The 25,578-nt window shown below is 42.5% G+C and overlaps 1 long non-coding RNA gene across 2 annotated transcripts; it reads left to right on the forward strand.

The window, feature by feature from the left end:
• The first annotated feature begins 349 nt into the window (after window positions 1-349).
• On the forward strand, window positions 350-24,225 carry LOC129632947 (uncharacterized). Of its 2 annotated transcripts, none has more exons than XR_008704768.1 (3): window positions 350-503; window positions 2,275-2,334; window positions 23,709-24,225. It is a non-coding gene; the product is annotated as an uncharacterized LOC129632947 (long non-coding RNA). The 2 variants fall into 2 exon arrangements; XR_008704767.1 differs by lacking the exon at window positions 23,709-24,225 and adding an exon at window positions 2,673-2,861.
• The last annotated feature ends 1,353 nt before the right edge of the window (window positions 24,226-25,578 follow it).

Here is a 25,578-nt window from a genome sequence, read left to right on the forward strand (position 1 = left end):
GTTCTGCCGCCTCCTCCCGGCGCCCCCTGCGCACCCGCGGCTTCCCCCGGGGAGGGCGCGGCGGCCACTTGTTGCGGGTGCCCGGAGCGAGCGAAAGACTCGCGGCCCGGCGCGGCTCGCCCAAGGGCCGGACTTTTGTTAGCGCCAGGCGCCTCCTCTCGCCGCCCAGCGTCAATCACAGCTGGAGCCCCGGGGAGGAAGGCCGGCCCGGAGATGCGCGGCCTTTTAAAGGGGCAGCGCGCCTTTTCGGGCTCCGGCTCCCCGCCCCAGCCCGGGCGCAGGCCCCGCGCGCCGCCCGCGAACTGCTGCGGAGGACGAAGGAAGGCGCGGTCTTGGCTCAATTTGACTATTGTTCTTTTCCCGGCTAGGTCCCTAATGAGTAAGATGAGCTTCCGGGTGTCGCTTGAAATCCCTTGGGTCTGCCTGCAAATACGGCCTGTGTTAGGTGTGATGGCATTCCGAATCAACATGCGTCGGAAGCTGATTCTGTCCGACAGCTCCAGGTATGCATGCCGGCCTCCTCCTGTGGCTCCCACGTTCGGGTCTGAGGCGGGAACCGAGGAGCGAGGGAGGCAAAACTTGAAGGGGAACTTAGCAGGGAGTCAGTGCAGAGCCAAAGACATTCCTCGCCCCGGTGCGGGAGGTTTTCTGGCTCAGAACTTTTAAGAGCTTCTGAGCCAGGAAGTGTGTTCACCGCCCCCACCCCGCCCCGCCACCCCCACTCCCGTTTCTATGATTTTTTTTTTCCCTTGTGGTTGGTGTTACCCTTTGTTTTATACATTACAACTTCTTTTGGAAATTTCTGTGGCACTTCTAGAGTCTTAAAATGGCCTTTTGGTGTTCACTCCTTTAAATGGAAAAAGGAAATTCTTCTTAATGTTTTATTCCCTTTCCATATAAATACCTAGAATTTTATAACATTACATCTTAGTAATGACCTGGGCATTCACAGCGTAAATTACTTTCTACGGAGGCAGGCACGCAGCACAGTTTCTGTTTATAAGTGTTGGATGTTTTAAATTAAACTTACATAAAGATACATATAATATATAAGCATTTATGATACCTGAATGGAGAACCAGAGTTTTCGTAATTACCTTTTTCTTACAAGACTTGCGACCTTATGCAGAAATTGGTAGTGACTTGACCTTCCATACATTCTCTTTGGGTAATTTCCTTTCATTTAATACTATTTTCGTTCTTAAAGATAAGCAAAAATATCATGTTTCCAAATTTTAAAATCTAGATTTATTGTTCCAGAGAGATCATGTTTTGAAGGAAAAATAAATTCATCTATTTTCAAGCACAGAACTAAGTAATTGTACCAATCACATGTCAACTGTTCTGTTGCAGGAAGGGGGACCCTTTCCAGGGCCCGAAACTGGGCTCTTGTCAAACACTAGGAAATGAATTGTCCTGAGGAGACACATGTGCTGATGAAGCAAGAGATTTTATTGGGAAAGGGCACCTGAGTGGAGAGCAGTAGAGTAAGGGAACCCAGGAGAACAGCTCTGTCAGGCAGCACGCAGTCTCTGGTTTTATGGTGATGGGATTAGTTTCCGGGTTGTCGTTAGCCAATCACTCTGACTCAGAGTCCTTCCTGGTGGTGCACACCTCATTTGGCCAAGATGGATGCCAGAGAGAAGGATTCTGGGGGGTGATCAGACATGTGGTGTCTCCTTTTGACCTTTCCCAAACTCTTCCGGTTGGTGGTGGCTTATTAGTTCCGTATTCCTTACCAGGACCTCCTGTCCTAAAACAACCCATGCAAATGGTTACTATGGTGTCTGGCCAGGGTGGGTGGTTCCAGTCAGCGAGCTTCCCCTAACAGTTCCAGTTCAAAGAGATCAACAACTATATCTCATCTTTTCGTATATTGGCCAATCTAGCACATTGGCCAATAATATGTGTTTCCCATGTCTGTTGAGTTAAATTATAAACTTACATCACAGGCCCTGTATAGGAAATAGGGGTGTCAAAAATGTGGAAGAGTCAAATGGGTTTTCAGAGGCTCTGCCTGAAAATATAAACTCACACTAGAAATGAATGTGTCCACGTTATCTTCATCTAGAATGGGACTCTGCTCACCTGGTCCCTGTGATTTTTTATCATCTTGTAGGAACTTGCCCTGGGTCTAACCCTGGATCAGATCATTTTTGGAAACTTCATTGGCAATTAATCCACTGTAAGCAGTGGAATGATAGATGCCTCTCTTGATATTCTGTGTTGAGTTGACAGCTTGTTATAGGCTGTTATCTCCCTCCCTCCTTTGAGGTCTACACATGAGGAAAATGCTCCCAGAAGAAACTGAAGCTCCAGCAGTTCATCTACATGGTAAGTGCCAGATGAATGCAGGTTCTCAGACCTTCTCCTCCCCATTCCTCTACTTCTCTTGAACTGGTCATTATTCAACTTAAGAGGCTCTGTCCCCTCTTTTGGTTGAATCACTTCCCAGGATCTTTATATATCAGAGCAAAGCTAACGGTGAAAAGTAAATTGTAGTGACTAACCACTTTTACCTCCTCTGAAATTAAAGTCTCTAAATACTTTTAAAGGCCTATTGCCAGCCATAGAGAGGAAGAGAGACAATCCAGTATAAAACAAAACAAAACAAAACAAAATAGAGGACTTCTCTGGTGGCTCAGTGGTAAAGAGTCCGCCTGCTAATGCAGGAGACACCAGTTCAATCCCTGGCCTTGGAGGATCCTACAAGCCTCGGAGCAACTAAGCCCCTGAGCCACAACTATCAATGCTGTGCCCCGGAGCCCAGGAGCCGCAACTACTGAAGCCCTTAAGCCCTAGGGCCCGTGCTCCACAACAAGAGAAGCCACCGCCATGAGAAGCCCTCACATCTAGAGAATAACACCCGCTCATCACTTTCTTTCTAGAAAGAAAAGCCCTGCTGCTGCTGAAAATAAAGATGCATTCACATGTATATATGGTTTACATTTCAAAACTAAGATACTATATACATGTACAATTTTAGAAAAAAATTCCTACCTTTTTGCCCAGCTGCCAAACAGAAACCCCCACCTTTCAAGCTTCTTGAGAAAAAAATAGTGGGTTTTTCCCCAATGGGTTCTCAATAACTAGCACAGGTCCTAACCCAGTGTACTCACTCAGTAAAATACTGCAGAAGAAATGAATGTTGAACAAAGACATAAAATGACTTAAGTATTGTTCCACTTTCTCTCACTGCCTTTTCTAAGAAGCCACAATCATCGAAAATATTTAAAAATAAGGCACCCCACTCCAACACTCTTGCCTGGAAAATCCCATGGATGGAGGAGTCTGGTGGGCTGCCGTCCATGGGGTCGCGAAGAGTTGGACACGACTGAGCGACTTCACTTTCACTTTTTTATTTTCATGCATTGGAGAAGGAAATGGCAACCCACTCCAGTGTTCTGGCCTGGAGAATCCCAGGGACGGGGGAGCCTGGTGGGCTGCAGTCTATGGGGTCACACAGTCGGACACGACTGAAGCAACTTAACAGCAGCAGCAGCAAGCATTCTGAGCTTCCCAGGTGGCTCAGTGGTAAAGAATTCACCTGCCAGTGAGAGAGATACAGGAGACACTGGTTTGATCCCTGGGTCGGGAAGATCCCCTGGAGGAAGAAATGGCAACCTGCTCCAGTATTCTTGCCTGGGAAATCCCATGGACAGAGGAGACTGGCGGGCTACAGTCTGTGGTGTTGCGAAGAGTCAGACATGTTTGACTGACTGAACACACAAAGAAGCTTCCTAAGTCACCCCAAAACTGAATAATAATGTAACAGGCACTGTTGTGTTTTGTTTTTTTTTCCCACCCAGTACTTTTCCTCTTTGCTCTGGAAATATCGGTTCCTGTCCTTTGGGAAACTTTCACCCATATTCCAACCCTGGGCTTCCTGTGGGACTTGCCAGTTGTGGTTGTGGTGGTCAACTTCGTGGTTAAGTGGGGGTCCAGAATCAGACCCAATCAGACATCCACATCCACGCACCCCTAGCAGTAAAGGGGCAGCAAGTGCCTCTCCTGCTCCTTAGGTGGTATCAGGGCAGAGTCAGGACTTTCCCTATCATCCAGGAGTCTAGGGCCTGCCTCACCACAGTGCAGTGTCCTTGGAAGGAAAGCTATGACAAGCCTAGTCAACTTATTAAAAGCAAAGACATCACTTTGTCGACAAAGGTCTATGTTATCAAAGCTATGGTATTTCCAATTGTCATGTATGGATGTGAGAGCTGAGCACCGAAGAATTGACACTTTGGAACTGTGGTGCTGGAGAATATTCTTAAGAATCCTTTGGACAGCAAGGAGCTCAAATGAGTCAATCCTAAAGGAAATCAACCTTGAATACTCATTGGAAGGACTGATGCCGAAGCTCCAATCCTTCGGCTGTGTGATGTGAAGAGCCAGCTCATTGGAAAAGATCCTGATAGTGGGAAAGATTGAAGACCAAAGAAAGGGTGAGATGGTTAGATAGTATCACCAACTCAACGGACATGAATCTGAGCAAACTGTGGGAGACAGTGGACGATAGAAAAGCCTCACGTGCTGCAGTACATGTGGCCACAAGGAGCCAGACACGACCGAGTGACTGACAAGTAGCTAAAACTTCCTGAATTCCTGAAATGGCAAATTTATAAAAACAGATTCATGGCTGGAATCTGGAAAACAGATTCATGGCTGAATGGCTAAGGTGATTCTGAATAAAGAGGGAACATGAGGGATTGTCATGGTGCAGGAAATGTTCTGTATCTTGACTTTAGCCATATAGGTATCTCAGTTCTGATGTTGTACTACAGTTTTGCCCATATTTTATCATTCAGTTCAGCTCAGTTGCTCAGTTGTGTCCGACTCTTTGTTACCCCATGAATCGCAGTACGCCAGGCCTCCCTATCCATCACCAAATCCCAGAGTTCACTCAGACTCACGTCCATCGAGTCCGTAATGCCATCCAGCCATCTCATCCTCTGTCTTCCCCTTCTCCTCCTGCCCCCAATCCCTCCCAGCATCAGAGTCTTTTCCAGTGACTCAACTCTTCGCATGAGGTGGCCAAAGTATTGGAGTTTCAGCTTTAGCATCAGTCCTTCCAAAGAAATCCCAGAGCTGATCTCCTTCAGAATGGACTGGTTGGATCTCCTTGCAGTCCAAGGAACTCTTAAGAGTCTTCTCCAACACCACAGTTCAAAAGCATCAATTCTTCGGTGCTCAGCTTTCTTCATAGTCCAACTCTCACATCCACGCATGACCACTGGAAAAACCATAGCCTTGACTAGACGGACCTTTGTTGGCAAAGTAATGTCTCTGCTTTTCAATATGCTATCTAGGTTGGTCATAACTTTTCTTCCAAGGAGTAAGTGTCTTTTAATTTCATGGCTGCAATCACCATCTGCAGTGATTTTGGAGCCCAAGAAAATAAAGTCTGACACTGTTTCCACTGTTTCCCCATCTATTTCCCATGAAGTGATGGGACCAGATGCCATGATCTTCGTTTTCTGAATGTTGAGTTTTAAGCCAACTTTTTCATTCTCCTCTTTCACTTTCATCAAGAGGCTTTTTAGTTCCTCTTCACTGTCTGCCATAAGGGTGGTGTCATCTGCACATCTGAGGTTATTGATATTTCTCCCGGCAATCTTGATTCCAGCTTCTGCTTCTTCCAGCCCAACATTTCTCATGATGTACTCTGCATATAAGTTAAATAAGCAGGGTTACAATATACAGCCTTGACGAACTCCTTTTCCTATTTGGAACCAGTCTGTTGTTCCATGTCCACTTCTAACTGTTACTTCCTGACCTGCATAGAGGTTTCTCAAGAGGCAGGTCAGGTGGTCTGGTATTCCCATCTCTTTCAGAATTTTCCACAGTTTATTGTGATCCACACAGTCAAGGCTTTGGCATAGTCAATAAAGCAGAAATAGATGTTTTTCTGGAACTCTCTTGCTTTTTCTATGATCCAGCAGATGTTGACAATTTGATCTCTGGTTCCTCTGCCTTTTCTAAAACCAGCTTGAACATCAGGAAGTTCACGGTTCACATATTGCTGAAGCCTGGCTTGGAGAATTTTGAGCATTACTTTACTAGCGTGTGAGATGAGTGCAATTGTGCGGTAGTTTGAGCATTCTTTGGCATTTCCTTTCTTTGGGATTGGAATGAAAACTGACCTTTTCCAGTCCTGTGGCCACTGCTGAGTTTTCCAAATTTGCTGGCATATTGAGTGCAGCACTTGTATTTTATCATACGAGGAAGCTAAATTGGGGTAAATGTGATCTTTTTGTCTTAATCATCGCAAATGCAAATAAAACTACAATTATTTCAGCATCAAGTTTTAAGTTGAAAAAAGAGGTCCTTTCACCACAAGATTTCTATGTATTCTTTCTGTACTATCATTTATAACACCTCCCATTTCTTCTTCATCCACATACGGGAGAGCCAGAACCGTAATAATCACTGATTTCTTAGTGTCAATTGGATTTACATCTGCATCTACTCAGCACTGAGTGGTTTAGGCAAAGAAGCCTAAAATGGTTCATACCCTAAACTCTGGATTTGGGAATATCAGAGGTAGAAGAGTCCATTGATGAAAGAAACTGGCCAATTGCTAAATTAGTAAATTGTCCAACGACGTTGACTTGATACAAAAAGAAAAACATAAAAGTAGAGAAATCTAAATTTCAATTGATATTCACATTTTTGTTTCTATTTTTCAGTAGCTAACTCAGTGACCTTTGAGCTACTTTAGTAAATATTGATAAATCCATACTCTGAGTAATGGGAATATATTCTTTTCTAATAGTATATTTTTAGAGTATTGAATCCAAAATCTAGCTTGATTTAAAACCCAATGTGTCCATGCATGCTGAGGCACTTCCATTGTGTCCAATTCTTTGCAGCCTTATGTACCATAGCCACCAAGCTTCACTGTCCCTGGGGATTCTCCAGGCAAGAATACTGGAGTGGATTGCCAGGCCATCCTCCAGGGGATCTTTCCATCCCAGGGATTGAACCCCTGTCTCTTGTGTATTCTGCATTGGCAGCTGGTTTCTTTACTGCTAGCGCCACCTGGGAAGCCCTTACAAAACCACAGGAGTCTGTTTTTACTGGAGGTGGAGCCCCAGAAGAGCAGGTTAATCTTCTCCATGCACTTGGCCCTGGGAACAGACAGACTGCCAGAGCCCTGTGGAGCCAGGGGGCCAGGAACCAATTAGTGCACCTCTTCCCCTCAACTGGAGTGTTGGTTGCAAGCTTGCAAGGGATCACATTATTGCTGTAAGTCTCCCTGGAAATACTATAGAGAAAATGAATCCTCCCATGAAACCCATTTTGGGGGGAACATTCAAAGCTGCACTCCCTGAGATTAAAAAAAAAAAAATACTGAGAATGATCATAATAAATACGTGTCTTTAAAAGGAAGAAATGAGTTTTCTTTTAAAGTTTATTTTAAAACTTTAAATAAACTAGAGTTTATTTAAACTAGAGTTTATTCACATTTATATTGACTTTTTTCCCCTTGTTAGCACACTAGGTTGTCTTCAAAAAACTAAATCACCTGCTCATCTTTATTTTCATATTTTAGATTATGGGTGGATTTGCATATTGTTACTGCAATTATGGTGGAAGGTGGCAACTCAGTTCTAAAATAGGCTTGTGATTGAAATACATGTATTAACTAAAAGAGGAAATACTGTTAATTATTATGTTTATTACCAAAATATGAAGTTGCATTCTTGACAAAACAAATACTTGTTTCAGATAGAAAATCGTGGTAAAAAAAAGATTATTATGCCCACCCTAGAACATTTAATATAAGTATTTTTACTTAAACTATAATATTAGACAAGAAAAAATGAACATGCATGAATTTTAACATTGTGCTGTTTTGAACTAAGTATTTTGCATGTCTCACTTAATGTCTGTAATTAACTTAGTGCTTCTAGACTTAACTTCATCGAGAAGAATACTGAGGCTCAGAGAAGTTGAGAAAATCCTAAAATAATGCACAGCAAGATTAGAACTGAGATCAGTTTTCAAGGTCTGTGATATTTCTCCCTATTTTTCTGCCACCAACGTCATGCCATCACAGGCCACCCTAGGCTTGGACCAATCCTGGCTTTCAGCAGAGATGCTATGTGTTTAACTTAGAGTGAAAAATCTTTTGAAATCTGCAAAATTTAATTAGACATGCATTCATTATGCCCCTTGAATCTTAACCATAGTCATAATGACTAGTGGCTAGGTATTTTAGACAAATAATTTAGATGTTATCATCATTATAAAGTAAATAGATTGCTTAATAGAATAGGCACTTTATATAGAACTCTTCAGTATCACAGTAATCCAAGTCTATGCCCCAACCAGTAATGCTGAAGAAGCTGAAGTTGAATGCTTCTATGAAGACCTACAAGACCTTTTAGAACTAACACCCAAAAAAGATGTCCTTTTCATTATAGGGGACTGGAATGCAAAAGTAGGAAGTCAAGGAACACCTGGAGCAACAGGCAAATTTGGCCTTGGAATATGGAATGAAGCAGGGCAAAGACTAATAGAGTTTTGCCAAGAAAATGCACTGGTCATAACAAACACCCTCTTCCAACAACACAAGAGAAGACTCTATACATGGACATCACCAGATGGTCAACACCAAAATCAGATTGATTACATTCTTTGCAGCCAAAGATGGAGAAGCTATACAGTCAGCAAAACAAGACCAGGAGCTGACTGTGGCTCAGACCATGAACTCCTTATTGCCAAATTCAGACTGAAATTGAAGAAAGTAGGGAAAACCACTAGACCATTCAGGTATGACCTAAATCAAATCCCTTATGATTATACAGTGGAAGTGAGAAATAGATTTAAGGGCCTAGATCTGATAGATAGAGTGCCTGATGAACTATGGAATGAGGTTCGTGACATTGTATAGGAGACAGGGATCAAGACCATCCCCATGAAAAAGAAATGCAAAAAAGCAAAATGGCTGTCTGGAGAGGCCTTACAAATAGCTGTGAAAAGAAGAGAAGTGAAAAGCAAAGGAGAAAAGGAAAGATATAAGCATCTGAATGCAGAGTTCCAAAGAATAGCAAGAAGAGATAAGAAAGCCTTCTTCGCAATCAATGCAAAGAAATAGAGGAAAACAACAGACTGGGAAAGACTAGGGATCTCTTCAAGAAAATCAGAGATACCAAAGGAACATTTCATGCAAAGATGGGCTCGATAAAGGACAGAAATGGTATGGACCTAACAGAAGCAGAAGATATTATGAAGAGATGGCAAGAATACACAGAAGAACTGTACAAAAAAGATCTTCACGACCCAGATAATCACGATGGTGTGATCACTCACCTAGAGCCAGACATCCTGGAATGTAAAGTCAAGTGGGCCTTAGAAAGCATCACTACGAACAAAGCTAGTGGAGGTGATGGAATTCCAGTTGAGCTGTTCCAAATCCTGAAAGATGATGCTGTGAAAGTGCTGCACTCAATATGCCAGCAAATTTGGAAAACTCAGCAGTGGCCACAGGACTGGAAAAGGTCAGTTTTCATTCCAATCCCAAAGAAAGACAATGCCAAAGAATGCTCAAACTACCGCACAATTGCACTCATCTCACACGCTAGTAAAGTAATGCTCAAAATTCTCCAAGCCAGGCTTCAGCAATATGTGAACCGTGAACTTCCTGATGTTCAAGCTGGTTTTAGAAAAGGCAGAGGAACCAGAGATCAAATCGTCAACATCTGCTGGATCATAGAAAAAGCAAGAGAGTTCCAGAAAAACATCTATTTCTGCTTTATTGACTATGCCAAAGCCTTGACTGTGTGGATCACAATAAACTGTGGAAAATTCTGAAAGAGATGGGAATACCAGACCACCTGACCTGCCTCTTGAGAAATTTGTATGCAGGTCAGGAAGCAACAGTTAGAAGTGGACATGGAACAACAGACTGGTTCCAAATAGGAAAAGGAGTTCGTCGAGGCTGTATATTATCACCCTGTTTATTTACCTTATATGCAGAGTACATCATGAGAAACGCTGGACTGGAAGAAACAGAAGCTGGAATCAAGATTGCCGGGAGAAATATCAATAACCTCAGATGTGCAGATGACACCACCCTTATGGCAGAAAGTGAAGAGGAACTCAAAAGCCTCTTGATGAAAGTGAAAATGGAGAGTGAAAAGTTGGCTTAAAGCTCAACATTCAGAAAACAAAGATCATGGCATCTGGTCCCACCACTTCATGGGAAATAGATGGGGACACAGTGGAAACAGTGTCAGACTTCATTTTTCTGGGCTCCAAAATCACTGCAGATGGTGACTGCAGCCATGAAATTAAAAGACGCTTACTCCTTGGAAGGAAAGTTATGACCAACCTAGATGGCATGTTCAAAAGCAGAGACATTACTTTGCCAACAAAGCTCCGTCTAGTCAAGGCTATGGTTTTTCCTGTGGTCCTGTATTGATGTGAGAGTTGGACTGTGAAGAAGGCTGAGCACCAAAGAATTGATGCTTTTGAACTGTCGTGTTGGAGAAGACTCTTGAGAGTCCCTTGGACTGCAAGGAGATCCATCCAGTCCATTCTGAAGGAGATCAGCCCTGGGATTTCTTTGGAGGGAATGATGCTGAAGCTGAAACTCCAGTACTTTGGCCACCTCATGCGAAGAGTTGTCTCATTGGAAAAGACTGTGATGCTGGGAGGGATTGAGGGCAGGAGGAGAAGGGGACGACAGAGGATGAGATGGCTGGATGGCATCACTGACTCGATGGATGTGAGTCTGAGTGAACTCCGGGAGTTGGTGAGGGACAGGGAGGCCTGGCGTGCTGTGATTCATGGGGTCGCAAAGAGTCGGACACGACTGAGCGACTGATCTGATCTGATCTGATAGAACTCTTGAAATTCTATCTGCTCACAAAGTTCCCTTTACAGCTCTGGGAAATGAAATAGCCATTTGCTCTAATTCAAAATATTATGATACTCACATACTCTACCAAACCATTGCACCTCACCCTGGATCACATTTAGCATGCAATTCCCTATTTGTCCTTTATCAGGTGACTATCCTATAGGAGGTAAATCACACGAGATGCCACAGTAGCCCAAACCAGCATCATATGCTTAGCTCAGAGTGTTATAGCAGTCAGCCAAGTCCTAACATATTTCATTATCTGGCTTCTTAGAACACAGCAGAGTAGAAGCAAGGCATTAGAAGGAATAATGCTCAACCTGTTTAAGAAACTACAAAAAGTTACATGTTCTTAAAAATAGGGTAATGAGGAAAATCTCTAAAGGGAAGATAGAAAAACTGAATAAAGGAAAACATAAGCAAAACCAATGAAAGATTCAGGGTGATATAAGCATAAGTTATTGTCTTATATAAGGTAATATTGTTGTTGTTTAGTTGCTAAGTCATATCCAGCTTTTTGCAACCCCTTGGTCTGTAGCCTACCAGGCTCCTCTGTCCATGGGGATTCTCCAGGTAAGAATACTGGAGTGAGTTGCCATTTCCTTCTCCAGGAGATCTTCCAGACCCAGGGACTGAACCTGTGTCTCCTGCATTGGCAGACGGATTCACTCATGCCACTTGGGCAGCCCCGTAAGGTAATATTAGCACCTGTAATAGATAAATTTCCCAGTTTTAGTAACAAGCACATGTAACTAGTCCCCTGGAGATTATGCTCCACACAATGATTCAGGGATCCAGGTTTCTGCTGTCTTATAGCTCCATCAGCCACAACATTGTCTGCACACAGCTGGCTGAAGGCACAAAGAGTCAGTGGAAGTCCTGTCTCATCAGCTCTGCTCACTTTTCACTGATGAGAACAAGTTCAGTGGCTTCATCTGGACACAAAGGAACCTGGGAAATGTAGTCTTCAGCTGACCTACTGTCCTAGCAACACCCCACACTGGGGCGGCGGGCAGGAGGGGGGACAGTAATACTGCTGAACATGCATGTAGCTTAACATTCTTGAGTAGCCCCTGAAGATAATTCTTTGTCCAACAATTAATGCACATAGCCACTACATGTCATATGCTTTGGCCAGGTCACCCAACCCACATTTGCCCTTCCTTCTCCCTTGACGTCTTCTTCTCTTTGAGTCAAAAGTTAAATACTTCTGGGAATTCCCTGGTGGTCCAGTGGCTAAGACTTTGCCTACCAACCAGAGAGGAGTGGATTCCATCCTTTTCGGGGAACTAAGATCCCACATGCCTTGGGGCCAGAAAACATTAAACAGGAGCAGTGTTGTAACCAATTCAGTAAAGACTTTAAAAATGGTCCACATCTAAAAAAAAAAATAAAAATGAAAGTTAAATACTTGCTTTCCCAGAACCCCCAGTAGTTAAGAATGGCCATATGGCCTTGCCTTGGCCAAAGAAATATAAGCAAAATTCAGTAGGAGCACCTGGAATAGATTTTTGTCATGGAAATAAAATCCAGAGATAGTTCTGCCACTATTTCTTCCCTCTTCTTTCTTCAGCTCCACTGTTTTTTGAAACTGTGGCAGCATCTTGTGAATTTCAGGGAAATGTCAGGAGAATTGTAAGGATGGTGACCTGGAGTCAGAAGACACAGAGCTTTTGAGGCAATGCCATCAGCTTCCTACTTTCAAACTCCCAGTAATGGAAGGATAGATGCTGTTACTTAAAGCCAACTGGATACCTAACAGATAGAACTTCCCTGGTGACTCAGTAGTAAAGAATCTGCCTGCAATGCAGAAGACCTGTGTTGGACCCTGGGTCAGGAAGATCCTCTGGAAGAGGAAATGGCTACCCCCTCCAGTATTCTTGCCTGAGAAATCCCATGGACAGAGGAGCCTGGTGGGCTGCAGTCCATGGGGTCGCAAGGGTTGGACACAACTTAGCAACTAAACCACTGACATACCTAAGAGATAACATATTTTGTTCATTAAGAAGGAAGAAAAAGTAGAAAATATAATAATATTTCTGTCCTTATAATAATATTTCCATCTAATGTATACTAAAATACATGATGCTTAAATGAGAAATTTTAAATTACATAGAAAATATACATACACAAAACAGAAAATTTTCCACTCTATGTGCCGCTGAAAATGTCACTCTATTCATTTGCCATCATATCTAAATACACTGTTTTAGTGTATGAATTATGTACATTTATTCAACATGAAGAAATGCTATTTTCAGTGTCTTTATCAAGACTCAGTCAGTTTTTAAACTTGAAATCTTATGTCATGTGGAAAAGTTGCAAAATAACAAAGGAATATATCTTTCTCAACTATGGATATTGTAAAACTTTCCTGAAATTCAGTGTGACTTTCTTGATCAATCCTAAAGGAAATCAGAATAAATATTCATTAGAAGGACTGATGCTAAACCGAAGAGCTGACTCATGGAAAAAACCCTGATGCTGGGAAAGATGGAGGGCAGGAGGAGAAGGGGATGACAGAGGATGAGATGGTTGGATGGCATCACCAACTCTATGCACATAAGTTTGAGGAAACTCAGGGAAATGGTGAAGGACAGAGAAGCCTGGGGTGCTACAGTCCACGGGGTTGCAAAAAGTAGGACATGACTTAGCGACTCAACAACAACAGCAACAGATAATTTGTTTGAAGTGGAAACATGTGCCTTGGTTCTCTGGCAGCAGCAAATTCCCTGATATAAACAGTGTTCACTTACGTGTCCGCTTTCTCTGCAAAACTCCAAGGACTTTCAGTATCGGTCAAGCTATCCCTCTTTCCCAGCTATAAGTGGGCACTTAGGGTGTGACTGGAAAGACTTTGTGACTTCATGTGTGTGATCTTGAGGGCTGTGAAAACTAGAATAATAGCCAATGGCCTTGTAACTAGTAATCACAGCCCAGCTGCACAAGGTTTCAGGAGAGTCCAGTGCCACCTCAGCAGGAATTCAACACTATTGCAAGTCCTAGAACTACTGCAGTGAATAACATAACATTTCTTTGCATTCACGGAGGTGGAGTCATTCATGGATTTTGTTGTTCAGTCGCTCAGTCATGTCTGCCTCTTTGCAACCCCGTGGACTCCAGCATTTCAGGTTTCCCTGTCCTTCACTATCTCCTGTAGTTTGCTCAAACTCATGGCCATTGAGTCTTTGATGCCATCCAACCATCTCATCCTCTACCACCCCCTTCTCCTCCTGCCCTCAGTCTTTCTCAGCATCAGGATCTTTTCCAGTGAGTCAGCTCTTTGCATCAGGTGGCCAAAGTATTGGAGCTTCAGCTTCAGCAACAGTTAGTGTTAGTTAGTGTTGGGCCCGGAGAAGGCAATGGCACCCCACTCCAGTACTCTTGCCTGGAAAATCCCATGGACGGAGGAGCCTGGTAGGCTGCAGTCCATGGGGTCGATAAGAGTCAGATACAACTGAGAGACTTCACTTTCACTTTTCACTTTCCTGCATTGGAGAAGGAAATGGCAACCCACTCCAGTGTTCTTGCCTGGAGAATCCCAGGGACGGGGGAGCCTGGTGGGCTGCCATCTATGGAGTCGCACAGAGTCAGACACGACTGAAGCGACTTAGCAGCAGCAGTGTTGGGGCACTCAAATGTAGGCTTGTGGGCGAACCGTACTTGGTGCCAGAAATCAGGTAAGTTTCAGGTTTCCCCGCAAGCCCCTCTGGAGCCCAGGCCAAAGGAAATAAGGGTCGCTAGTACACACCCTTCTCATGGTGGCTCTCAGAACTCAGAAAGGCCAGGCCAAAACTTGCAAGAGTATTTTAAACTTTCATGAGCATCAGAAACAAAAGTCACTCACCCAAGTTGAAAGCCAATGGATGAGGGAGTGGCTCAGTCCACTTTGGTGCATTACAGAGTCACATGACAGAAGCAGGAAGTGAGGAATTAAGAAAAAACATTCTAATCTACCACAGCCAGGATGGAGAGAATGTTGTGAATAAATGGAAACTTTCCAGGTTTGCTGGAAAAGGAGCAAAAGTCAGATTATACAGGCTTTTGTGAACATGATAATCATTTTGAACTTATTTTAATTATAATGTAAATCAGGGAACCAATTTGATATTGGTTGACCGATATTTTTCAGATCATCAGACTTTATTATGAAGAACTGACACATCATAGAAGCCCAGGGATATGCTAACAGGCATCTGCTGTAGAATAGGTGAGAGGAGTTTGACTGCTGTTAGCACAGCAGTGGGAGCTTCCCACTGCTTTTACTGGAGTATAGTTGATCTACAATGTTGTGTTAGCTTCAGGGGTATGGCAAAGTGAATCAATTGTACATCTACATATACCCACTCTTACCCACTCTTTCTGATATTAAGATGAGCTTGCTACCTGTTTTGCGCCGAGATTCTCAACCTCGATTCTTGACCTCTGCTCTTCACATTTTCAGTTCATGCATTCCTTACTTCTCTAGATCTAGAGGACCACTGACTCCTCTGACGCCGCATCTTCTATGCCTTAGTCCTTTTCTTATCTGGAGCCACCCTCTTGCTTTGTTGTCTGACTTTTCCAGCTTTTACCAGTGATTGTTTTTAACCTCTGTGGTTGGGGAAGGGAGTCTGCCAGCCCAAGTTCTGTCAAACTATTCCCCTGAATTTGTCTTGACTTCCTGCTCCCAGAGTTGCCGCTTCACTTTTTAACTCTGAGATAACTGTGACTATCCCTGGATGCTGCTGTTGCTGCTAAGTCACGTCAGTCGTGTCCGACTCTGTGTGACTCCATAGACGGAAGCCCACAAGGGTCCTCTGTCCCTGAGATTCTCCAGGCAAGAACACTGGAGTGGGTTGCCATTTCCTTCTCCAATGCATGAAAGTGAAACGTGAAAATGAAGTCGCTCAGTCGTGTCCGAGTCTTAGCGACCCCATGGACTGTAGCCTACCAGGCTCCTCCATCCATGGGATTTCCCAGGCAAGGGTACTGGAGTGGGGTGCCATTGGATAGGCAGATCCATATTCATGGGGACAGACAAACAAGTTGTAGGATGGCATGACCTAACACATCTTGCCACAGATGGTAAACTGCAGGGAGAGAACACCTCATGGATCTTCATCACAGTCTACAAGTTTAAAAGGGGTAAGAAGTTTCTCAGGAACCCCTTACATTGTAAATTGGTAGGGGCTCCAAAGAGTTGGAAATTGCTGCCTTCATCCCCCAGTGTTGCACAGATTTATTCCCAGGCACTTGGCTTACTTCGTCTGCCCAATACTTTTGCATCCCCGGAACTGTTTCTGTCAATTACCAAAGTTACTTAACATACATGTGATAATTCACCAAGCCACTTACTGAACCTCATAGTTTAATTATGGTTGTGTTTGGCTCCTCTGCAGAAGCTACTAAGCTTTGGCAGTTTGCCTACATGAATTCTTTAGTTAAGTATTTTTTATAGTGTATACAAGGCAAGTTTGATTAAATATCTCTTAATGCCTTCAAATATTCACAAGTCTTGAAAAGTGAGTAAAGCCACTGTTTTTAAACTGCAGAAACATTCCTGTTTTCACATCAGTCCTGTTCCCATCCATCCCACCAACATTTGTTGCTGTCTTCTAATACACTATTGGCTAAACATTTGCATTCTCTAAACAAAATTTTAAAGCTCCAGTAAGTGTTTCAGTTTAGCCTGACTCCAGTGTAGCAGTGGGTTTTTCAATGTAGCAAAACTATAAAATAGCAACAAAGTAATTCTGGTGAACTAACTGGCTTGCTATGAAGAGATACTACTTGCATTTTCTTTGCAAAGTGGTGCCTTCTAGTTTTATCAAACACTATTTTCTACGATGTAAGAGTTTTTTCTTTTATGTTCTCCTGACTTTTCTCACGGACTCATAAAGAATACGTATGAGGCACTTTAGAGGGATTTGAGGGTAAACAAGTGTTAGGATATGAAAGATTTGCTTCTATGGGTTACATTTTTTTAATTGGCCTTCCCCCCTTCCCAGGTGGTGCTAGTGGTAAAGAACCCACCTGCCAATGCAGGACACAAGAGACCCGGGTTCAATCCCTGGGTTGTGAAGATCCCCTGGAAAAGGAAGTGGCAACCCACTCCAGTATTCTTGCCTGGAAAGTTCCATGGATAGAGGAGCCTGGCGGGTACAGTCCATGGGGCCGCAAAGAGTCGAACATGACTGAGTGACTGAGCACACACTGTTTAGATTAGAAGCCATATGGATCACAGCCAAAGAACAATTCCTCTCTGTCTCTTTTCCTCATTTCCACCTCCTAAAAACTTTCAAACCCATGTACCTTCTTTACTTGAAGAATTTCTACTTATCATTCAAAGAACAGGTCAGATTATTTTTTTCATGTTGAGTGTACAGTAACTTCCTTCCATGCCTCTTCTGTTCAGTCACTTATTTTTCTGTTTATATTATGTCTTCTGTGTATTACTACTTACCTTTTTTGTTGGTTGTTTACATACATTTCTTCTGGATTCTGAGATTCTCAAGGGCAAAGATCCTTTTTTAAAAACTATGTTCAGTCCATTATATTCAGCATACAATAAATAAATAAATTGGTAGTACCCTGAGTAATAGAATTTGAGTTTGTTGCTTAGTGAACAGGAAAAGAAAATAGAATTGACAAAAGAACAAATCAACACCTTAGCTATACTAAATACACTAAAGCAGTTGACTTTGGAGTGAAGAAGAAAGGCTACAGGAGTTCTGTCTTCCTGAGATGTGAATATTTGGTTGCGTGCATGCTCAGTCGTGTCTGACTCTTTGTGACCCCATGGACTATATAGCCCGCCAGGCTCCTCTGTCCATGGGATTTCCTGGGCAAGAATACTGGAGTGGGTTACCATTTCCTCCTCTAGGGGATCTTCCTGACCCAGGGATCAAACTTGCATCTCTTAGGTTTCCTGCACTGGCAGGCAGATTCTTTACCACTGCGCCCCTTGGGAAACTAGAAGATTGGTGGACAAACTGTATCAATACAACATCAACATTATAATCTCCTAGGAAGATCTCAGCTCATACTGGCTTTGATTTTCACCTGACAAGTGAAAGGAACTGTGACCTCAGGCCAACAAAGAAGAAACTAGGAATCGTTTCTCTTCCTCTCAGTGAGTCAACCCAACTTTGGAACCAACAAAGAAGCCCTCAGCCTCAAAAAGGAGAAAAAAGAAAGTGGTCAGGGGAATGGAAGCAATCCATCATGGTAGAACAACTTTGTTGTTGTCAGGAGGAAGAGAGGCAACCACAATTCAAGAGGGCAGAAGATGGACTTAGAGGTGGAAGTCATCACAGTGACTGGGCTACCAACACGTGCTGCGCTGGGTGCTGGCTTTCAATCACAGATGAGACATGAAGCCTGTCCTTCCAGAAGCATGGGAATTAGAGCTGATCTGTATCAATAACCTCAGATGTGCAGATGACACCACCCTCGTGGCAGAAAGTGAAGAGGCACTCAAAAGCCTCTTGATGAAAGTGAAAGTGGAGAGTGAAAATGTTGGCTTAGGGCTCAACATTCAGAAAACTAAGATCATGGCATCTGGTCCCATCACTTCATGGGAAATAGATGGGGAAACAGTGGAAACAGTGTCAGACTTTATTTTTTGGGGCTCCCAAATCACAGCAGATGGTGATTGCAGCCATGAAATTAAAAGACGCTTACTCCTTGGAAGAAAAGTTATGACCAACCTAGATGGCATATTCAAAAGCAGAGACATTACTTTGCCAACAAAGGTCCATCTGGTCAAGGCTGTGGTTTTTCCTGTGGTCTTGTATGGATGTGAGAGGTGGACTGTAAAGAAAGCTGAGTGTGGAAGAATTGATGCTTTTGAACTGTGGTGTTGGAAAAGACTCTTGAGAGTCCCTTGGACTGCAAGGAGATCCAACCAGTCCATTCTGAAGGAGATCAGTCCTGGGTGTTCTTTGGAAGGAATGATGCTAAAGCTGAAACTCCAGTACTTTGGCCACCTCATGCGAAGAGTTGACTCATTGGAAAAGACTCTGATGCTGGGAGGGATTGGGGGCAGGAGGAGAAGGGGACGACAGAGGATGAGATGGCTGGATGGCATCACCGACTCAATGGATGTGAGTTTGAGTGAACTCGGCGAGTTGGTGATGGACAGGGAGGCCTGGCATGCTGTGGTTCATGGGGTTGCAAAGAGTCAGACACGACTGAGCGACTGAACTGAACTGAACTGAACTGTGGCTCCATGAAAACTGGCTAAAGAAGAACTTAAGGATCACTGGACTAGAGCAGAGGATCCAGGGCACACCAGGAGAAATATGAACTCTGGCTGGTTCAAGGAGAAGAGAGTGAAAGAGTAAACAAAACCACATTTTCCAAAGGGTGTTTGTCAGACCATGATCCAGTTATGTGTTCCATGAATAAAGTTTTCTTGGACAAACAGCTTAGCAAACACTCCACAACACTGCCTCTGCTTTGTATCCAGTGAGTAAAAAATTCTGGATAATTTCTCATTATCAAAAGACAAAATATATTAAAATTTATTTCTAATTCCAATGATGACTATTGACTCTCCAGCTGGACAAGAAGGATCAGCCTTGCTTAGACTTTTCCACTCATTGGCCCCAAGTCATCCTCAGTTCAGTCACTCAGTCATGTCCAGCTCTTTATGACTCCATGGACTGCAGCACACCAGCCCTCTCTGTCCATCACCAACTCCTGGAGCTTGCTCAAACTCATTTCCAGTGAATCGGTGATGCCACCCAACCATCTCATCCTCTGTCATCCCTTTATACCTTCAATCTTTCCCAGCATCAAGGTCTCTTCCAATGAGTCAGTTCTTCACATCAGGTGGCCAAAGTATTGGGGTTTCAGCTTCAACATCAGTCCTTCCAATGAATATTCAGGACTAATTTCCTTTAGGATGGACCGGTTGGAGCTCCTTGCAGTCCAAGAGACTCTCAAGAGTCTTCTCCAACACCACAGTTCAGAAGCATCAATTCTTTGGCACTCAGCTTTCTTTATGGTCCAACTCTCACATCCATACATGGCTACTGGAAAAACCATAGCTTTGATTAGATGGACCTTTGTCGACAAATTAATATCTCTACTTTTTAATATGCTGTCTAGGTTGGTCATAGCTTTTCTTCCAAAGAGCAAATATCTTTTAATTTCATAGCTGCAGTCACCATCTGCAGTGATTTTGGAGCCCAAGAAAAGAAAGTCTTTCACTGTTTCCATTGTTTCCCCATCTATTTGCCATGACATGATGGGACCAGATGCCATGATCTTAGTTTTTTGAATGTTGAGTTTTAAGCCAGCTTCTTCATTCTCTTCTCTCACTTTGATCAAGAGGCTCTTTAGTTCCTCTTTGCTTTCTGTCATAAGGGTGGTGTTATCTGCATATCTGAGGTTATTGATATTTCTCCTGGCAGTCTTGATTCCAGCTTGTGCTTCCTCCAGTCTGGCATTTCACAATATGTACTCTGCATATAAGTTAAATAAGCAAGGTGACAATATACAGCCTTCACGTATTCCTTTCCCAAATTGGAACCAGTCTATTTTTCCATGTCCAGTTCTAACTGTTGCTTCTTGACCTGCATACAGATTTCTTAGGAGGCAGGTCAGGTGGTCTGGTATTCACATCTCTTGAGGAATTTCCCACAATTCTTTATTTCACTAACACTTTCCCCTAGCACACAATGCTTATATCTTGCAGCTCCTGAGAAGAATTTTGACCAGCTCATACAGCTCTTCTCAGGTGCCTCAGTGATGAAGAACCCTGCTGCCAATGCAGGAGATGCAAGAGATATGGGTTAGATCCCTAAGTCAGGAAGATCCCCTAGTGTAGGAAATGGCAACCCATTGCAGTGTTGTTGCCTGGAGAATCCCATGGGCAGAAGAGCCTGGTGGGCTATAGTCCATGGGGTCACAGAGAGTCAGACAAGGCTGAGCAACAACACAACAGCAGCAGCATACAGCTCTTCTACTAATTAATTCACAAAACATTACTGTTAGGAGAAATTTAGAGGACCCTCATGCTTGCTAAGTTGCTTCAGTTGCATCCCAAATCTTTGTGACCCTATGGACGATAGCCAGGCCAGGCTCCTCTCTACATGGGATTCTTCAGGCAAGAACATTGGAGTGGGTTGCCATTTCCTCCTCCATAGAGGACCCTTAGCTATAAACAATTTTTGAAAATCATTGTACTGACCAATGCATTTTGAAGGAAAAAAATGTGTTATCTCAATAAATAGAAATAAATCTTTAGGAAACAGATTGGTCTGCTTTCATTTTGTGATGTAAGTTTTATTCTGGATAGGAAATTAAATACTAATAGCTAATTTTAAAAGTTAATAAAGGACTTCCATGGTGATCCAGTGGGTAAGACCCCATGCTTCCATGACAGGGGCACAGGTCCCATCCCTGCTCTAAGATCTCTAAGATCCCTGCTCTAAAATCCCTGAACTAAGATCCCACATGCCACATGGCCAAAAAAAAAAAAAGTTAATAACAGTCCCTAATATAAAATTATCTTTGGCTTGAAAGGTATTTTACATTTGTGTGTGTTTATTTTTTAACAAATAATATACTGAGTAGGGAACTAAGAGTATTAATGTTAAGCCTCATAAAATGATTGAAATTTACAAAAAAGTGAAATTCCTTCCTGGATTATCAAAATCTGAAGTTGAAAATTCCTGACAGGCAAGAGTATAGCTGGAATGGTCATTGGCTCCCTGGTGTGATTTTATCATCTGGAAAGACGATAGAAGTTTCATCCTGTTGCCTCCCCAACGGTCACTAAAACCAGAGGCATCTCTCCGTTTAATCCATTCCATGGATCGTTGAGTCCAGAATGCCACCGCTGTGCCCTCCTCCTCCCCACACCTGCCAACCAGTCTGTGCTCCTCTCTTCAATTTGTCTTTCTTGCAGTCAGTTTTGAGCTCCTGGAAACCAAGAACCATAGAAGAGAATGTACCATTAACCGTTGAAGGATAAAAGTGGGTAGGGTAGGGAAATCACAGTATGGTCCTTCTATGTGAAGACACAGTGCAGCCACTGAAAAGAGCAATTCCGGGGACTTCCCTGGTGGCCCAGTGGCTAAGGTTCCATGATCCCAATGCATGTGGCTTGAGTTCAATCCTTGGTCAGGAAACTAGATCCCACATGCCTCAGCTAAGACCTGGTGCAGCCAAACAAATAAATGTTTTTAAAAAAGGAAATAACAAAATGGCATTGAAACATGTAAAATATCATGTATGAAATGAGTTGCCAGTCCAGGTTCGATGCACGATACTGGATGCTTGGGGCTGGTGCACTGGGACGACCCAGAGGGATGGAGTGGGGAGGGAGGAGGGAGGAGGGTTCAGGATGGGGAACACATGTATACCTGTGGCGGATTCATTTTGATATTTGGCAAAACTAATACAGTTACGTAAAGTTTAAAAATAAAATAAAATTAAAAAAAAAAAAAGGAAATAACATTTCCAAAGAGGTCATATGGTTTGAAAAGTTTCAAGATATTCCTTAACAAAAACCAGTGAACCAGTGGGTATAGAAGATCCAAAGAGAAATAAGACTGCTGACAACCAGGATAGATTCATAGGTTGATAATGACATGGCTACAGTAAAACCCCAGGCTCTTATTGCTTCACATGTTGGTTGTTAGAGCACTGTGTGGCATTTCTGGTTGGGTAAATTTATATGAGTGTGTTTCATATTTTATTTACATTAACTGGTAAAGTATATATGTTTCTTATTCTGTTGAAAGTATCCAGGCATACTTGTACTTTTCTTTGTCTTTAAGAGTCTGAAGTAAACAAACATACAACAATAAAAATTTCTTCTATATGCCTTCTACTGTAAAGGCATATAGGGGATTCAGATGAACCTAGTCTCAATAATGCTGTGATTCTTGGTTGGGCAAGTTCCATGTTACAAGAGACCACTTTTGATCCACCTAAAATCAGGTCTTAGGAATTGAAAAGAGGGAGAAGGAAAAGGGGAGAAGAAAATAGTTGTAAATGAGCACTGAATACTACTTTTCCATTTCTAGTCTCTCAGTAGAAAGCCTGAGAGCATCTGGTTTTCTATTAAAAAGGAAAACTGCTGAATAATATAGCCCATGATTCCATTTTTACCACCATTCTCCTACTGACAGAAATGCAAGAATTAAGTGATTGAATCCTTCCAAACAACGCTCTTCTTTTTTCTCCCCAAGAATGACTCAGAAAAACCATTTGTGTGGCACATGCTGACCATATTCAATGAGAGTCCCTGGAATGTAAGAGTCCAGTGGATTCTAGAGCATTCCAGACTTCAAGCAAGAGAAACTGCTACTATTGTCCTCTTCCCGCTTTGCCTAAGTGTCACTCAATTTTGTCACTAGTGGAATTTGTCTTAGTGAGTGCAAGTCACTCAGTTGTGTCCTGCCCTTTGTGGCCCCATGGACTATGCAGTCCATGGAATTCTCCAGGCCAGAATACTGGAGTGGATAGCCTTTCCCTTCTCCAGGGGATCTTCCCAGCTCAGGGATGGAACCCAGGTCTCCCACGTTGCAGGTGGATTCTTTACCAGCTGAGCCACCGGGGAAGCCGCCGGCACGTTTGTTTTAGTTGTTTACAAAATCTCTCTGTCCTTGTTGAAGAGTAGAAGTAGAGATTTTACTACTGAGATATACACTATAGCTATTTATACTGGATACTTGCTATCTTTTAACTGAGAATGGCTTGGTCATTTTGAGGGATATAGACTGTTTACAATTAATTGAATGTAACTTTTTGGAACTTAGATACACATAGAGAAAGAATTTCCTGTCAGTTCCTTCCCTTCTCCCATACTTCCTCTTTTTTTTCTTTTTTTTTTCCTTTCCAGGACGTTCCTTTTGGCTCAAAGATCACTATTAACAGAGAGATATAACACTAGGGGCTTTCCTGATGGCTCAGCAGGTAAAGAAATTCATCGGGAAGCTAACACAGGAGCCACAGGAGACGAGGGTTTGATCCCTGGATTGGGAAGATCTCCTGGAGGCAGGCATGGCAGCTCACGCCAGTGTTCTTGTCTGGGAAATCCCATGGACAGAGTTGCCTGGCAGGCTACAATCCATGGGGTCACAAAGAATGATATGATTGAAGTGACTGAACATGCACGCATAGACACTAGATACTGGATTTCATGACTGTGTTCTCTCTCCAGTGCTGCCGTAGACACCTTCTGGCAGTGGCTGAAGTACTTACAAAAGAAGACTGTCTAGGCAAAGACACATTCGGTTAGTTGTGAAATTCTTCTTAAGAGGGGGAAATAAAAAAAGACGATTTTTGAGGAAGAGTGAGAATTTTGTCTGGCACCATTTTGTTTACACACCACTTTTATTCTCAATTAGTCTCAATTTTAATGGTGTTTGCTCACTTTTATTTGCTTCTGAAGGGCACTTGATCCTTTTATTGATATGAAAGCTAAGCTGATTTTCAGATCTTTTGATTGAATCTATAGCCTCTCAATTAGATGAAACTGTGGCTGAGCACACACACATCCCTGAACAAAGCATGAAAAATTCAGCTTCTTTCTTTGAAATCCTCCTCTTTTATCAACATCAATGCATAATTATAGCCTCTTACTGTACCTACTCAGATGCCGATTATATTACATAAATGCTTAAATGGTTACACAGCCTTCATGACATGTTAATTCTGTAATAGTGTTCATCTTTTCAGCTCTTAGCCATGGTGAAAAGGAAACATAATCCAAAAAGAGTGTCTGATGTGTTAATCATTCATAAATCTGAAAAATATGTGTTTGATCAAGGCCATGTCTTTTCCCTTTGAGTAATTCTTTTTTTTTTTTTTTCTTAACATCAGCAAGTTCTTCTGAAATTCACGATTGTCTTTCTGAAAGCTCTAAACAACCAGTGTTGATTTCACAATTGGCAATGACCAATACTTTCTTATTTATAGTAAATCCCAAGTTGGCATTTGCGTGGATAATCAATCTTTGTTTGTTGCTTAAACCATTCCGAGTTCCTCTGATATTTATGACTTCGATGAGTAGAAGATGCTGCATGCAAATAAGTACAGTTCAGTTACAGAAAGCAGTTGTCAGAACACATTTATATTCCAGCAGCAGAGAAGAAATTAATCTCACAGTGGCTTCAATTCAAATTGGTCTGATATTCCACTAATAAATTCCCTGCCCAGATGGAATCATTTTCTTTATCATAAATATTTTAAAACACTTGATCTGCATTAAAGTTGTACGGGACTGAAACTTATTTTAGATATTTTAAATCAAGCCCCAAAGAGAAAAAAAAAATTTTTGCTTTTTTTAGACTCCATTTTTAAAATATTTTCTTATTTTCTATGGCTTTCTCCTATCATACAAATTATTTAACCAAAGAGAAAAGCGCATCAAATGCTATTCGTGTCTGATGTGGAGCACCCAAAGAAAGCATACCTTCCTACCGTGTATTAATTGTATCTCTATCTTATGTTTTGATGACACCAGTCATTCTTTTAATATAGAAATAAATTCTGAAAATAGCTATTACTCTTTTCCTCCACTTATATACTCATGTGTGGAAGAAGAAGAGGGAGCAATGATTCCAGAATGTAAGCACTGAGAAACTGAGGTCCATAATCACAGAGTGGCTTCTCCAGGCAAGCACAGCAGTTAACAGCAGGGCTGGGCAGTAACACCCACACCTGTCACAGGGACGTGTGTACCTCTCATTACTTTTTGCAATTTTAAG

This window comes from Bubalus kerabau, chromosome 18 (genome assembly GCF_029407905.1).
Source record: "Bubalus kerabau isolate K-KA32 ecotype Philippines breed swamp buffalo chromosome 18, PCC_UOA_SB_1v2, whole genome shotgun sequence".
Taxonomy (NCBI): domain Eukaryota; kingdom Metazoa; phylum Chordata; class Mammalia; order Artiodactyla; family Bovidae; genus Bubalus; species Bubalus kerabau.